The 12,851-nt window shown below is 52.0% G+C and overlaps 1 long non-coding RNA gene across 1 annotated transcript; it reads left to right on the forward strand.

Moving 5' to 3' along the window:
* The first annotated feature begins 7,529 nt into the window (after positions 1-7,529).
* Positions 7,530-11,983, forward strand: LOC121041918 (uncharacterized). The gene is made up of 2 exons (XR_005795917.1): positions 7,530-8,875; positions 10,615-11,983. It is a non-coding gene; the product is annotated as an uncharacterized LOC121041918 (long non-coding RNA).
* The last annotated feature ends 868 nt before the right edge of the window (positions 11,984-12,851 follow it).

Genomic DNA, 12,851 nt, shown 5'->3' on the forward strand with positions numbered 1-12,851 from the left:
CGCTTAACCGACTGCGCCACCCAGGCACCCCAGAACAAATATTTTATGATTCCACTTGTATGAAGTAGCTTGAGTATCAAATTCACAGAGACAGAAAGCAGGACAGCAGTTCCCAGGGGCTGGGGGAAGGGGGAAGGGGGAGTGACTGCTTAATGGGCATAGAGTGTCAATATGGAATGATGAGCAAACTTCTGGAAATAGGTAGGGGTGATGGTTGCACAGCAATGCACTTAATGCCAATTAATTGTACACCTGAAACAGTTAAAATAGTACATTTTATGATTATGTATATTCACCACAAAAATATTTATTTATCTATTTATTTATTGAGAGAGTATGAGCAGGGGAGAGGGGCAGAGGGAGAGGGAGGGAGAGAGAGAATCTCAAGCAGGCGCCACGCGCATGCAGAGCCCAACGTGGGGCTCGATCCCATGACCTCAGCTGAAATCACGTGTCGGACGCTTAACCGACTGAGCCACTCAGGTGCCCCGACTACAAAAAGTTTTTAAATAAGAAATGTGCCTCAGTTCACACTGCATTATAGCTTTCTGTTCAAGCGAGGGTCTTCTAAGTGGGGGCTGGGGGCTCCTCCAGGGCAAGACCATCTTGTGTTGTCTTCATCTGTGTGTGTCTCGTGGCTTTCAGTCGCCTCCCCGCCTCCGAATCTTGCCCTGTGCTGCAGCGGGACTAGTCGACCTCACGGCCTGGAGACTGGACCTCTTCCCCGCGGTCCTGCACACACGGCTGGACCAGCTTCATCGTCTGAGTGTAAATAATGCCCCTTCCGGTAACGGCCAAGAGCAGGGCGTAAGCCCCCTCCTCCCCGGCGTCTCCTGACTCTCTCAGGCACCCTTCTCCCAAGTGTCCAGGAATCCCCCAACTTTCCCATCGGCCAGTCCCATCTGTTCCCAGAGCTGGAACAAAGAGGCAGGCGGGCTCCTGAGGCCAGAGGAGGCTTCACTGGTCTAGAAACCGCAGTGCCACTGGGATCCTCTCCAAGTTAGGGACAGCTGAAGTCTGAGTGGGGGCTCAAAAAGATCTTCAGTCTGCGGCTGCTGGCACTGGAGAGTGGCGCCTCTGGCCGGGTCTGAAATGGGCTGCCTGGGGTTGCACCAGGGACCCAGGTGGCTGCCTCCTACATTGCTACACATTCCAGTTCAGGGTTCGGAGCTTCTCAGAGGGGGAGCACAAGCGATCCCGTGGTCCCGTTCTTTAAAGCCCCACCTGGCAAAGGAAGTCGTAAGTGCGTATCAGTGAGGACAATGTTGGTTGCAAGTTCAAATCAAGTTAGGCTGAGGAAGAGGGGGAAAAAAAGAAATGGGCTCTCATAATCGGGCAGTCCAGGGGTTGGCTTCTGCCTGGTAGAACCAGGGGACGTTTGGAGGCACCACAACTGTCTCTCTCAATTCTTCTTCTTGGCTTGTGTGGTCTCTGCCTGGCTCTATTATTCCCCTGGGTCCTTTCCTTGGAGCAGGCAGAATGGCGACCGACAGTTTCAGATCAGATATTCTTTCAAACTATTCTTTCAGACTAGCGATAGCAACGGAGATAGGTCATCTTCCGTGTTAGCTCTGGCAGGAAAGTCGTAGGACGATCTCTGGTTGGCCATGCCAGAATAATTTGTGCCTCCCTGAATTAATCACTGCATTCCCTTTCAGAGGGGTGATCTGATTGGCTGGGCCTGGACCACACTGTTACCTAGGGAAGGTGGAGTCATGTGATTGACAGGTCCATCAGGACCAACAGGGTTGGGGGAGCAGCACAGCCACGGAAAAGTGGATGTGTTATCGAAGGAGGGAGATGGGAAAGTGGAAGGGGCCGTCAAGGACTTTGGGAACCAGAGTCCACATCAAGCCCCGGATGGGCCGGTTCCCAGTGTGGCTCCTTAGATTAATTCCTACGTCTCCTCCCCTAAAGTGTGGGACTCTTCCAGAAGAGCTGGCTGAGGCCAGATTCTGGGGTCCATGGCTACACTGACCTCGAGCCCCAACTTCGCTGGTGACTCCTTTGCCCCAGCACATGAGATACCCTTCCTCCTTTGGCCCCCAAGTCTGGCCTCATCTTGTGCCTCAGTGCAGGGACTCCCGTCTCAGGGGAAAACGCTGCCTGGCCAGACTTCAGTGTGGGCACAGCCCTGGATGTCGTGGAGGTGCTCAGGAAAGACTCGTCTCATCTGTTCATCCTCCCCGTTGCGGACCCTCCCCACCTCCATGCCCTCCTGCATCAGGGGCTTCCAGAAGAGTCAAGCATAGTGAAAGGAAGTGGGGCCCAGAGCTGGCACGCCTCAGGCAAATGAATGAGGGAGTGAATGAATGAATAAGTGTGTGGGTAGACTGACAGACTGTGCTAAGCTTCAGAAGGAGTTGAAAAAAATGAGATGCTCTCTTCCCAACGTGCATTGGCAAAAGGCGTCTCTGGCCAGCTCAAGCCTGGGCGCTATCATAGCCCAAATCAATTTGCAGACTTAGAACAAAAATGCATATCTATTTCTCTCCGGTTCTCTCTGCCTCCCCTCCCAAAAGAACACGTCTGCGGGGACAGATGGCCCTGTGTCAGCGTCCCTGTGTGATATTGATGTGAACAGCAAGGGAAGGCGATGCGGCTCATGGCTGTAAAAATAGACGTGCATTAGGAATGCATGAAGTCAGACCCCTCCTCTGGCCACGCCAGGCATGCTATTCTCAACCCAGCACTCATGGGTTTGGTATCCAACCGGCAAGGCAGAACAGTGGTCTGGAACTTGACATTTAAAGGGTTTGAAAGAAATAGAAAGAGGCATGGAGATTTCTTTTTTTAAGTCAGTCTGGCTATTTCTGAATGTGACATGCCAAGGAGACGGGAGATCGAATTCACAGCATTTTAGAACCATAGCGTCTGAGAGATGGCGTGGGGCTGTATGAGCTGTTCTGTCTGGTTTCCCTCCCAATGCAGGGATTCCTTCCATGGAGCTTCTGACGGTTGTCTGGTTTCTGCTTGAATACCTTGAGTGACAGGACGCTCTCTCCCTCAAGGGGCAGCGGTTTGTTGTTGGGCATTGTTGGGCACATCTGACGGCCACTGCAAAAATACTTCTGAGAACATAGCGAGTCGGTGCCTGTCTCTCTGAAACGCCTCTGCACTGACCCTGGGGGTCGGGCCCCGTTTATGGTGTTGAGATGGATTGCCGCTGGTATTTCTTGGGCCCCAGCTATGTGCTCAACCCTTGAGGAGCCTCAGAGGCTAAAAAAGAAGACAGAGTTTCCAAAAGCCAGCTAGCACCCAATCTGGGGAGATAATGAACATGTGTGGAATAATGAGATAGTGCACAGCGACAGGATATTATTAAATTTGACATTGTGTGATGCCACCTGTTTCCTTCCCGGTTCGAATCAGTGGCAATTTTCGCCACCCCCGTGTCGATTAATGACACCTACATTTTAGCAGTCTCTCTGACTTGGGGGCTTGGAACGACCTTGACTTACGCCTAGTTTACCCCCCTCCCCATCTGGTCTCTCTCGGGGGGTCCGGCAGAGGGAGGGTCTCACAAACTCCTCCCACCTCCTGTCCCTGCTTGTACTGCCTGCACAATCTCCCGCTTGAGGTTCGAGACTCCCTCATAGTTTGGCCCCGTATTATCCTTCTCAGACTCCGCCTTCTTCTTACCCTTCTTCCACGTGGTTGCCCCCACACCTCTCCCGTCTCCTTCAGATACCTTTGGCTTGCTCCCCTTCACGCACCTTTTCTCTCCTGCCTCCCATTTTGTCTGAATCCCATTGCTTCTTCCAGGCCTGGTGGAAACTTAAATCATCTCTGTGGTCCCTGCGTCTCAGTATCAACAAATTATGTTATTTCCCGATGGTTGCGGTTTGCTCGATCGCCAAACTGCCAGGCACCCCTTGAATCCTCTCTTGCCTTTTAAGGCTCACAGACCCCTATGATGGAAGAAATATAATGGGCTTGGTGTCCCAAGACCTGGGTGCAAATCACAACTCTTGGCCACTCGCTAGCTTTGCTCTCAGGCAAATCAGAGGCTCTCCCGGGCCCTCAGTTTCGACGTCTGTGTTGTGAGAGTGGTTCCCCCCCCCCCCCACCCCCGGGTTGCTGATTAATTGACATCATGAATGTGGCAAGTCTGTTTCAAATATGCAATGCCTCACAGGTTTTGGTTACTACTAGGGCTGTGTCGCCTTTTAAAAGAGGAAGCTGCTGGGCTTGCACTCTTTTTATATCCTTGGAATTTATATCGGCAACAGCAGTTTATATCACCTGCTGTTTGTCTAGCTTTGTGCAATGAGCTTAGGGGGTTAAAAGTGAAGGCATGGTTTCCAGCCAACGGCTTACACACTCTGGGTAGAGATAATGAACACATGCGGAGTACTGAGACAGTGAGATTGGACAGGGTATCATTAAGTTTGACTTTGTGCGAGCCTGCCTGAAAGCAGGGTAGAGGCTCTGAGAGGGGGGCTGGAAGAGCTGGGGTGATAAGGGAAGGCTTCCTGGAAGAGGCAGCCTAGAGGCTGAGCTTAAAGGCTGGGTAGTCCCTGCGAAGGGGAAGAGGAAGTAGGGGGGTAGTCCAGGCAGGGAGATTTCTCTGCAGCACGTCGATTGCCCTGTCCAGGCTCACCCGGCAGAGGGACTCCCCTTCAGTCAGGAGCTGTGCTGGACGAGAGGCAGGAGGGTGGCTCAGAGAGAGTTTCTTATTTGCCAATGAGAAAAACTGCAGCTCCCGGTCGGGAACGGCTTAGGAAGGGAGGGGCAGGGTGCTTCCCAGCGCTAAGTGCATTGGATATGCTGAGAAGAGTTACATTTTGGATGCAGTGTTCTCTGGTCTGACTTCCTCTAGCTTCCTGGAGAGTCACACACATGTTGGGGGAATTCATGGGCACTGCCTCCCACTGGGTGTATGCCAGCCATACGTAGGCGGGGGGGGGGGGGGGCCGCGGATCTAAGAGCGTCTCTAGAGAAGGGGCTTAGGGGTGGTAGTGGTCCCGTGCCACTGCCTGTGTGCTGCACTCACGTGTAGATTACACGTAGCGGATGTAATGCGGATGTAATATGTAGATTACATCTTTAAGTTGGAGAGGCTTTGGAGAGGGGCTAATGGAGATGATGCAGGGGCTAACCGCCCCCTCCCCCCACCCCAGGATATATCTCTTGGTGAGACCTCTAACTGGAAAAATCTCTAGGTCGTGCTGTTATCAGCCCCACCCATTTTTCTGGGTGAGTAATTCATTTACCTGCTGTTATTGCTAGGGTGTCATCATTTCCCTGGTTCTTGGTGGAGCTAAAGATAAGCTATCGGGAGCCCTTTCAGAAAGTGCCTTGTCTCCCGTCCAATCTTTATAGCCCCGCATCTCAAGCAACCTTGGCCCACAGCCTGTTTAGGGGATGGGGCCCTGAAGGTTGCTAAGCTCGGGATGAGAGCAGGTGATAGCTAAGGCCCCGCTGATGATCACAGCCTCTTTTCTCCTTTTATTTGCCCAGCCTTGAGCAAACAAGTCACAGTAAACTACATGGCATTTGGATATTGGAAATGCAAAGAGAAAGTGTCTCCAAGAACAATAAAGGAGTTAGGGCGGAGGGTACGGGGGGTCCGTGCGGCAGATTACACTGTGTAATCCCTCTCAAAGGCAAGGTGGCTTCCCAAACCAGGAATGGGTATAGGAAGCCTGGGGGAGAGCCTGCTGTCCGCACTTCGCTCTACAACGTTAACCTCATTCGACTGGATGCTGACTCAGAATGTTCTAGGCAGGACGTATGCACCCATTTTAGCTCAGCCCCGTGAATGATACAAGAAGAAGCCAGGCCTCAGAAGCTCCAGTCTTTTGGGGGAGGAAAATCAGGTAAGAACAAAGCAGCTGGGGAACCATAAAGGGCTAAACCAAATGGCAACGGCTCCATAAGCCTCTGTCTTCCCCCTCGACAATTAATTGCTTCTTCGCTCCCTCTGCACTTGGCTAGCACAGAACTAGGTTTATACCACATGTGTCTCTCTCATTAGACCAGGGGGCGGCACACTAAAGCCCGGCTGGTTTTTGTAAGTAAAGGTTTATTAGCACCTGGCTGCACTCCTTCATTTGTGCCCTGTCTCCGGCCCCTTTTGGGCTAGAAGGGCAGAGTCGGGTTCTTGGAACAGAAATGGTCTGCAAAGCCGGAAGTATTTGCTATCTTGCCCTTTGCGGAAGAAGGTTGCTGACTTCCTGATTCGGATCAGGGACTTCCTGATTCGACCATAGGCAGGTGGAGGGCAGGGACTGGGTCTTGCTCACATGTCAACCCTTAGGCACAGCGCTTTGCACATTTATGCTTAATTAAAAGAAGAAGTGTCCAAGCTGGAGAGAAGTGAAGGGCATCCAGGGGAAGCAGTTCAATTACTTAAGAGCAGGCGCCGTTTTCAAGGACTTTAAAAGCCTTCATTTACATACACAGAGTTGATAAGCTAATTGCACAACAATCTTGTCCTAAATTAAAGCAGCCCCTCAGGTCTCGTTAGATAACACCTTGTTAACCTAGTTCAAGGAAACCTGCTGTTTCTCGACAATAATACAAGTGCGATTTCCGTAACCCAGACTCTCTCCCACCACCCCAGTCTCTTTTTAGTCTGAATTAGACATTAGACAGACATTTCCTCTGGAGTGGAAATGACCGTGAACATAATCCAGGGTAGCATCTCTCAAATGGTAGCGGCTGGTAAGTGAGACACCATTTTGTGCATTATGCGGTGTAGACCTGGTGCTCAGGGGCCTCGAGCTTCCCCGGGGTCTGAGGAAGTGATCACGGCATGGACATTTTTAACATGTTGCCTCCAAAATTCACATTCCTTGCGACAGAGCAAAGCCAATATGCAAGAATGTTTATTTAAAGTCTGCTTGGGGCACCTGGGTGGCTCAGTCAGTTAAGCATCCCACTCTTGATTTTGACTCAGGTCATGATCTCACGGTTCATGGGATCGAACCCAGAGTCCGGCTCCCCGCTGCCAGCCTGCTTGGGATTCTGTCTCTCCCTCTTTCTCCCCTTCCCCTGCTAGCTCGCTCTCTCTCTCACCCTCTCTCTCTTTCTCTGTCTCTCAAAAATAAATAAACATTAAAAAAAAAGACCATTCTTAAAAAAAAAATGTCCACTAAACAAATGACATTATTCCATCTCTGACTCAATTCCTAGAGTTATTTTTAAATTATATTGAACAGGAATGTGGGTACATTTTAAGCTGTGTGGCATGACATAAGGGTGGGGCCTCCAGATTTGGGGATGGATGCAGACAGAGGAGGATGTGCGTTCTGTGGGGTCCAAAGGTCGTAGAATTTTAGCGGCTCTCTTTGAGAATACGGATATATGGCAGCACCTTACTTCTGCAAACGTGACTTTGTAGGGTGGATCACCATACCAGGTGAACATTTGGTGAGGGTATTTCCAGATTCTTGGAATGATCTAGATGGGTGGGAGGCCCTGAGGTTCAGTTCTATGGACCTGATGGTGAACACTCCCCTGAGTGACTGGGTCACTCATTATTTGCCTCATTAGATGAATGGAGTCAAATAAGCCTGGGAAGTGCTGTCAGTGCAGTGTTCCAGAGTCCCAATTCCTTGCAACTCTTTAAAGGTTCTGACAAGTCCTGCAGTTTAGAACATTAACTTTATTTGATCCGGAGTTTCTAAAACTTGTTTTTGCCGTAGAGGCCCTCTCTGGGCCAATGTTTTCAAACAACTGAGAAGCAGGAGGGAATGCCCCCCTCCCTTGCCCTGTCCAATCCTATTTCCTTTTATGGAGTAGAGGGGGCTGCTGTCTCAGGGCTGAGCTGGGACTCTCCTCAATTTGGGATTACAGACACAGCAGGTCAGACAGGTGCTTTTTGGGAAGGGGCTGGTTGAGAGGCGAGGACTGGGTCAGACCTACTCGTAAGGGGTTTCTGTTGAAATAAAATCCTTTCCAAAAAAAAAAAAAAAAATTTCTGTGGCTCAGACTTTCTCTTGCCCAGAATTTTAAAAGAGTGGGGCATTTTGACTCAAACGAAGGCAAAGGGGGTTGACATATGGATTCCTGAGTCTCACTTTCTATTAGCATCGTCTAGTTTTTTAATTTGACTTGGGTGCAAGACTGATGACACGATTTCCAGGTCCCTGTGCAAAACGAAAGTGCTGGGGGCCCCTGCTCAGAAGTCAAGGTCAAGAGAGGGGGGGCGGAGCATTAAACGGCGTGGGGGCTCCTTGCGAGCTTGGGCCCCGTGACTGTGCAGGTCACGTGCCCATGAGGCCGGCCCTGGCCCGGTGCGTATTTGCGCTTACCCATTTCAAAGTTCACTGCTCTGAGGACCTGTAAGGTCCGTAGGGAAGACCCAGCGGCTTAGGAGAGGACTGTGACCTTCGCATAATGGGCTAGATCCGGGCCCCCGCGTGGAGGGGTCTCTGCGGGGTGGATCGGTGATGGAGCTTTTTTAGCCTCACTCAGCACTCTCCCTGACTCATCAGCGATGATGCTGCTGCTGCGGCCCGGCCCCCGGCCCCGTGTAGTTCACATTATCATCGTAATGAGCTGCTGCTTCTCCAGTGAAAACACTGCTCTAGCCTGGGCGTTTCCAAAACAGTGCTAGTTACCGCATCCAGGTAGATGGGGTCAGCCTACGACTCCCTCTTTTCCTGGCTTGTAATAATTAACCATTCTATCAGGGGACTCCGTCTAATTGTCTTTCCTATAAGCACTTGGTAATTATGAGCACAGCGACGGGGTGAGAAAGTGGGAACACGGGAGGACACAGCTTTCCCTGTTGTGAGTGCCTGTATCTCCAGCAGCCGCGGGAGCGTGACAGGTGTGGGGAACCGCGACAGCAGCAGGATGGGGGCCCATGCCTTCTCTACCTCGTGCCCTAGGCTTCCGCAGTGGAGGGGGGTAGTCTCAGCAGGTAAGGCAAAGCCGGTACTTTGGGCAAGGGGTTTCTGGGCCCCACTGTGGATTAAGGAAACGTGAGAGGCACACTCTGAGCCATCCCGAGCGAGGCTCCCAGAAACCCTTTACCAAGTTCATGCTCACTGGCCTTCTGCTTCCCACGCTTTCCACCTGGGAAGCCTCGCCTACCCGCTCCTGCCCCCAGACGGGCTGCAGAGCGGCCCCATCTTCTCCTGCAAGAAAGGCAGACGTGGTCCGACTGCCACGGGCAAGGTCTGGAACCCGAGAGTGACCAGGGAAGGGAAGGCGGTGGAGGTGCCCACGTGCCCTATCTTTTTGCCTTCAGGCCAGCGAGGGCATCCTTCCCTGACCCTTGAAAACGGCAGCAGTTGTACTGAACAAGTTCTCCCCCTTTTACTTTTTACTGTTTTTGGTTCACGACAGTGAGCCTCTGCATCACGGTCCCTTGGAGCTGCGGGGAGAGCTGGGAGGGAGGACTTCTGCCCGTGCTCCGGGGAGCATCGGAGGCCAGCCACGGTGGACTTAGGCCAAACACATGATCTTGACTAAGAGCCTTTTCCTTCAGTGGGGGTGGGGGGTGGGGAATCGTCTGGGTTTATTCATATGTTAGGCTGTGTGGATTGGGGAAATATAGTTCTCTCTCCTTTTTTTTTTTTTTTTTTTTTTAATAAACTTTGTTTATTTTGAAGGGGAGGGAGGGGCAGAGAAAGAGAGGGCAAGTGAGAATCCCAAGCAGGCTCCACACTGTCAGCACGGAGCCGGAGGCGGGGCTCAAACCCACCAACTGTGAGATCCCGACCTAAGTCGAAACCGAGCGTTGGATGCTCAACCGACTGAGCCACCCCAGGCGCCCCCTAGCCGTCTCTCTTTAACTGACGCCGTAGATTACCCCCGTGTTAGTGCGTCCTCGTGTTTCCTGTCCTGTTCCCAAAGCAGAGGGTTTTGAGACACTCTCTGTTGAGACAGTCATTTCATTGAGGGCGGGTTAATCATTAGGTTGAGGGCAAGGGTGTCAACACGGGTACAATTTACTTATTTGTTTCTAATTGCAGTAGAGGCGCCCTGATTAATGAGTAACTGTCTGGGGAGTGGAGGTGAAGCAGGCCACTATCCCCTTCTGTTGTAAGGCCAGCTTTCACTTCTCCCTGATAACCTGTCGGTGGTTCTGCCTTGGGAGACCCAGCCTCCTCTGCCCATTTCCTTGTCATAAGTGGCTGGCTCGCTATCCGGCCTATGCCGCACCCTTGGGCAAGCCCGTCCCTTTCTTGGGGCTTCCTCTGCACCATCTGTGAGCGGAGGCCGAGAGACCATCTCTGTGATGGGGAGCTTTGTCTTGAGAGCCTCTTGCTGCTGGAGTCAAGTGTGTAGGAGCGGGAAGCCTCGAAGTGTCTAGGGGGGATGTCAGTCTAGAAGCTCTCATGGGCCACGCTCGTAGAAACATAGGGCATTTTTCTCCTCTGTGGTAAAACCTCCATGCTGACCCCAGTCGGATGGTAGGTTGTCTAGGCCAGGTTGGCGGACTTCCTCAGTGGGGACAGGGGCATCTCCCGCAGTCTCATACTGGCAATGACAGCTTGTTCCAGGGTCTGCCCTGTCCATGTCACAGAGACCGTGTTGAGTCCCTACTATTTACTGAGGGCTGACCATGGGTGAAGGGCAGCACTGAGGGCCTGAGACACAGTAGCCCGTTTAATTCTTATAACAATCGCTTGTATTATTATTTCTGTTTTACAGGGAGGGATGTTCAGCTCAAAGAACTCAGGTGGCCTTCCCGTGGCTGCACAACTCACAGGTGGCAGACCTGGGATTCCATCCCGTGCCCTTGACTATAGCCCACGCCCTTGACCGCTTTGCTTACATCTTTCCATTCCGTGTCTGGTTAAAGATCCATTAAAATTGGGAATGCCCCTTCTCTGAGCCACAGCTTTCTTGGTGTCTTCTTATCACTGTGAAACGCGACACCAAAAGTCAGAGGGGACCCAAATGGTTAACATACTCCTTGTACTCTTGTAGATACAGTGCCAAGTAATACTCTGGGGTATTACTCACTGCTCAGGGCCTCAGGTGCAGATAGGAATCAGTCTTCCCAATGGGCCAGCGCTCAGCATGGGTTTGCCCCCTCCTTGTTCGGGGGTGCATGGCCACGTTACCTACTTCCTGCTCCTGGCCTCGACCGGCACAACCAGGGGACCAGGCCAGGCTGGGGAAGGGCAAGGGAGGGCAAGGGAGAAGATCTTATTTTTTTTCCGTGGCTTTTGTCGAGGAGAAACTGTAGGCCAGTGGTGATCTCTGATCAACAGCCCCTCTTACCTCATTTGGAATACTGAGGAGCAGGTGTTTTGTCAGCCTGTGCTTTTACAGAAATACCAAGAGGTTTTCAGCCTTTTCAAGGAATTTGCAAACATCCCATATTCCCTTCCCTCTCCATCTTCTGTCCAGTCACTCGCCCGGAAGAACAGTTGACAGACTTGGCCGTGGCCCACGCCGTTGCCACGTGGTAATGCCAAAGGGTCTCGGGCCCAGGAGGGGCGTCCCAGCAAACTGCCCAACTCCTGATACGGGGGGGCAGTGTTTTCTGGCTACAGAGTGTAGCCAGGGTGAACTTTTCTGGCCCGAGCCTTTGCATATGCCCAGCAGGGGCTGTGTGCTCGACTTGGAAGATGCAGGAAGCTGAGGCCCAGCGAGGTGACGGACGGATGGCCGGCCAAGTGGGGCCAGCAGCTGCGGGAAGCCCAGGTTTCTTGGCACGGACTCTGGGATTCTTCGCACCGACCAGCTCTTAAGTCCGGGCAGCTCGGGGATCCAAGAAAGCACCTTTATTTCTGACTTTCTTCTTCTCTCCTGTAGCCTTCTGCTAATGTTCAGCGGGGGCCGTGCACCTAGAAAGTCTCCGTCTGAGGCTGCTCCCTCTTGAGAAGAGCAGAAAGTCCCAGTTGGACTTAGGAAGAATGAAATCCGTCCCAGGCCCCGAGCTCTCTGAAAAGTTGTTATTAAATTCCGCGCGTGGCCCTGACCTGGATTTAAAGATTTGCAAGAAGACAAATTCCAAACAGATGCCCATTAGGGCCCTGACAGCCGCAGCTTAAAGATAACATTTACATTCTGCTGGGGTTCGTATCTCTCTGTTCCCCGCGCAGCCCCTCTCCCGCCTCCAGTGGGATCAATACCTCGGTCGAGGTTACGTGGAGGTGGCCACATTCTTTTAAGCTGTTTGCTCAGTGCTTGGTTTGCTCTGCTAACATGCCAGGCACTTCTTCCAACAGGCCTGTTTGCCTAGTATTAGGGCTGTTTGCCGAAACACCTACCCCAATCCGAGGGGGCTCAGCTTTCCAAACAGTTGGTCCCCACATCTGTCAATCAATAACAGCAATCGGGTTCCTGATATGGACAGCAAGTGTGGCCAAGTCCAATATTTGCCCAAACGCCGCCCCCTCCCCCTGCACCTGACTCTGCCCCCAGCTCGACGAGGCGGACATTCGCCAAGCGCACAGGCTGCTGGGAAGAGGCGATGCTGGAAAACGGGGAGCTGATTCCAGGAAAGAAGGGCACACGAACAAACATGATAGCTCCTTTATGAGAGGTAATTTACTGAAATACACAGTGATTACCTGCTCACCCAGCCCTGGCGTAATTAAAAATGGCAGGCTCGGGGCTCTGGATTCCCTAGCGCTGGCCAAGGAAAGTGGGTTGCAGCTTGTGAAGCTTGAGGTTGGATCCGGGGGCTGGTCTGACGTCACAGGGGATCAGAGGGACATCAGGATCGTATCAAACCCAGGAAATCAGCTCCCAAGAGGGACAAAATGCTAGCAAGAGAAAATATACCCTAAGAAGAGGGTGACATTTAGGAGGGACCGTCTTCGTGTAGTTTCGAACTTGGAGGGGTTGGTTCACAATGTTGTGAATGCACTAAATGCTACTCAATTGTTCTCTTTCCGATGGTTACTTTTATGCGATGGGACTTTCACCTCAGT

This window comes from Herpailurus yagouaroundi, unplaced genomic scaffold (assembly GCF_014898765.1).
Source record: "Herpailurus yagouaroundi ecotype Mexico unplaced genomic scaffold, PumYag 184, whole genome shotgun sequence".
Lineage (NCBI taxonomy): Eukaryota > Metazoa > Chordata > Mammalia > Carnivora > Felidae > Herpailurus > Herpailurus yagouaroundi.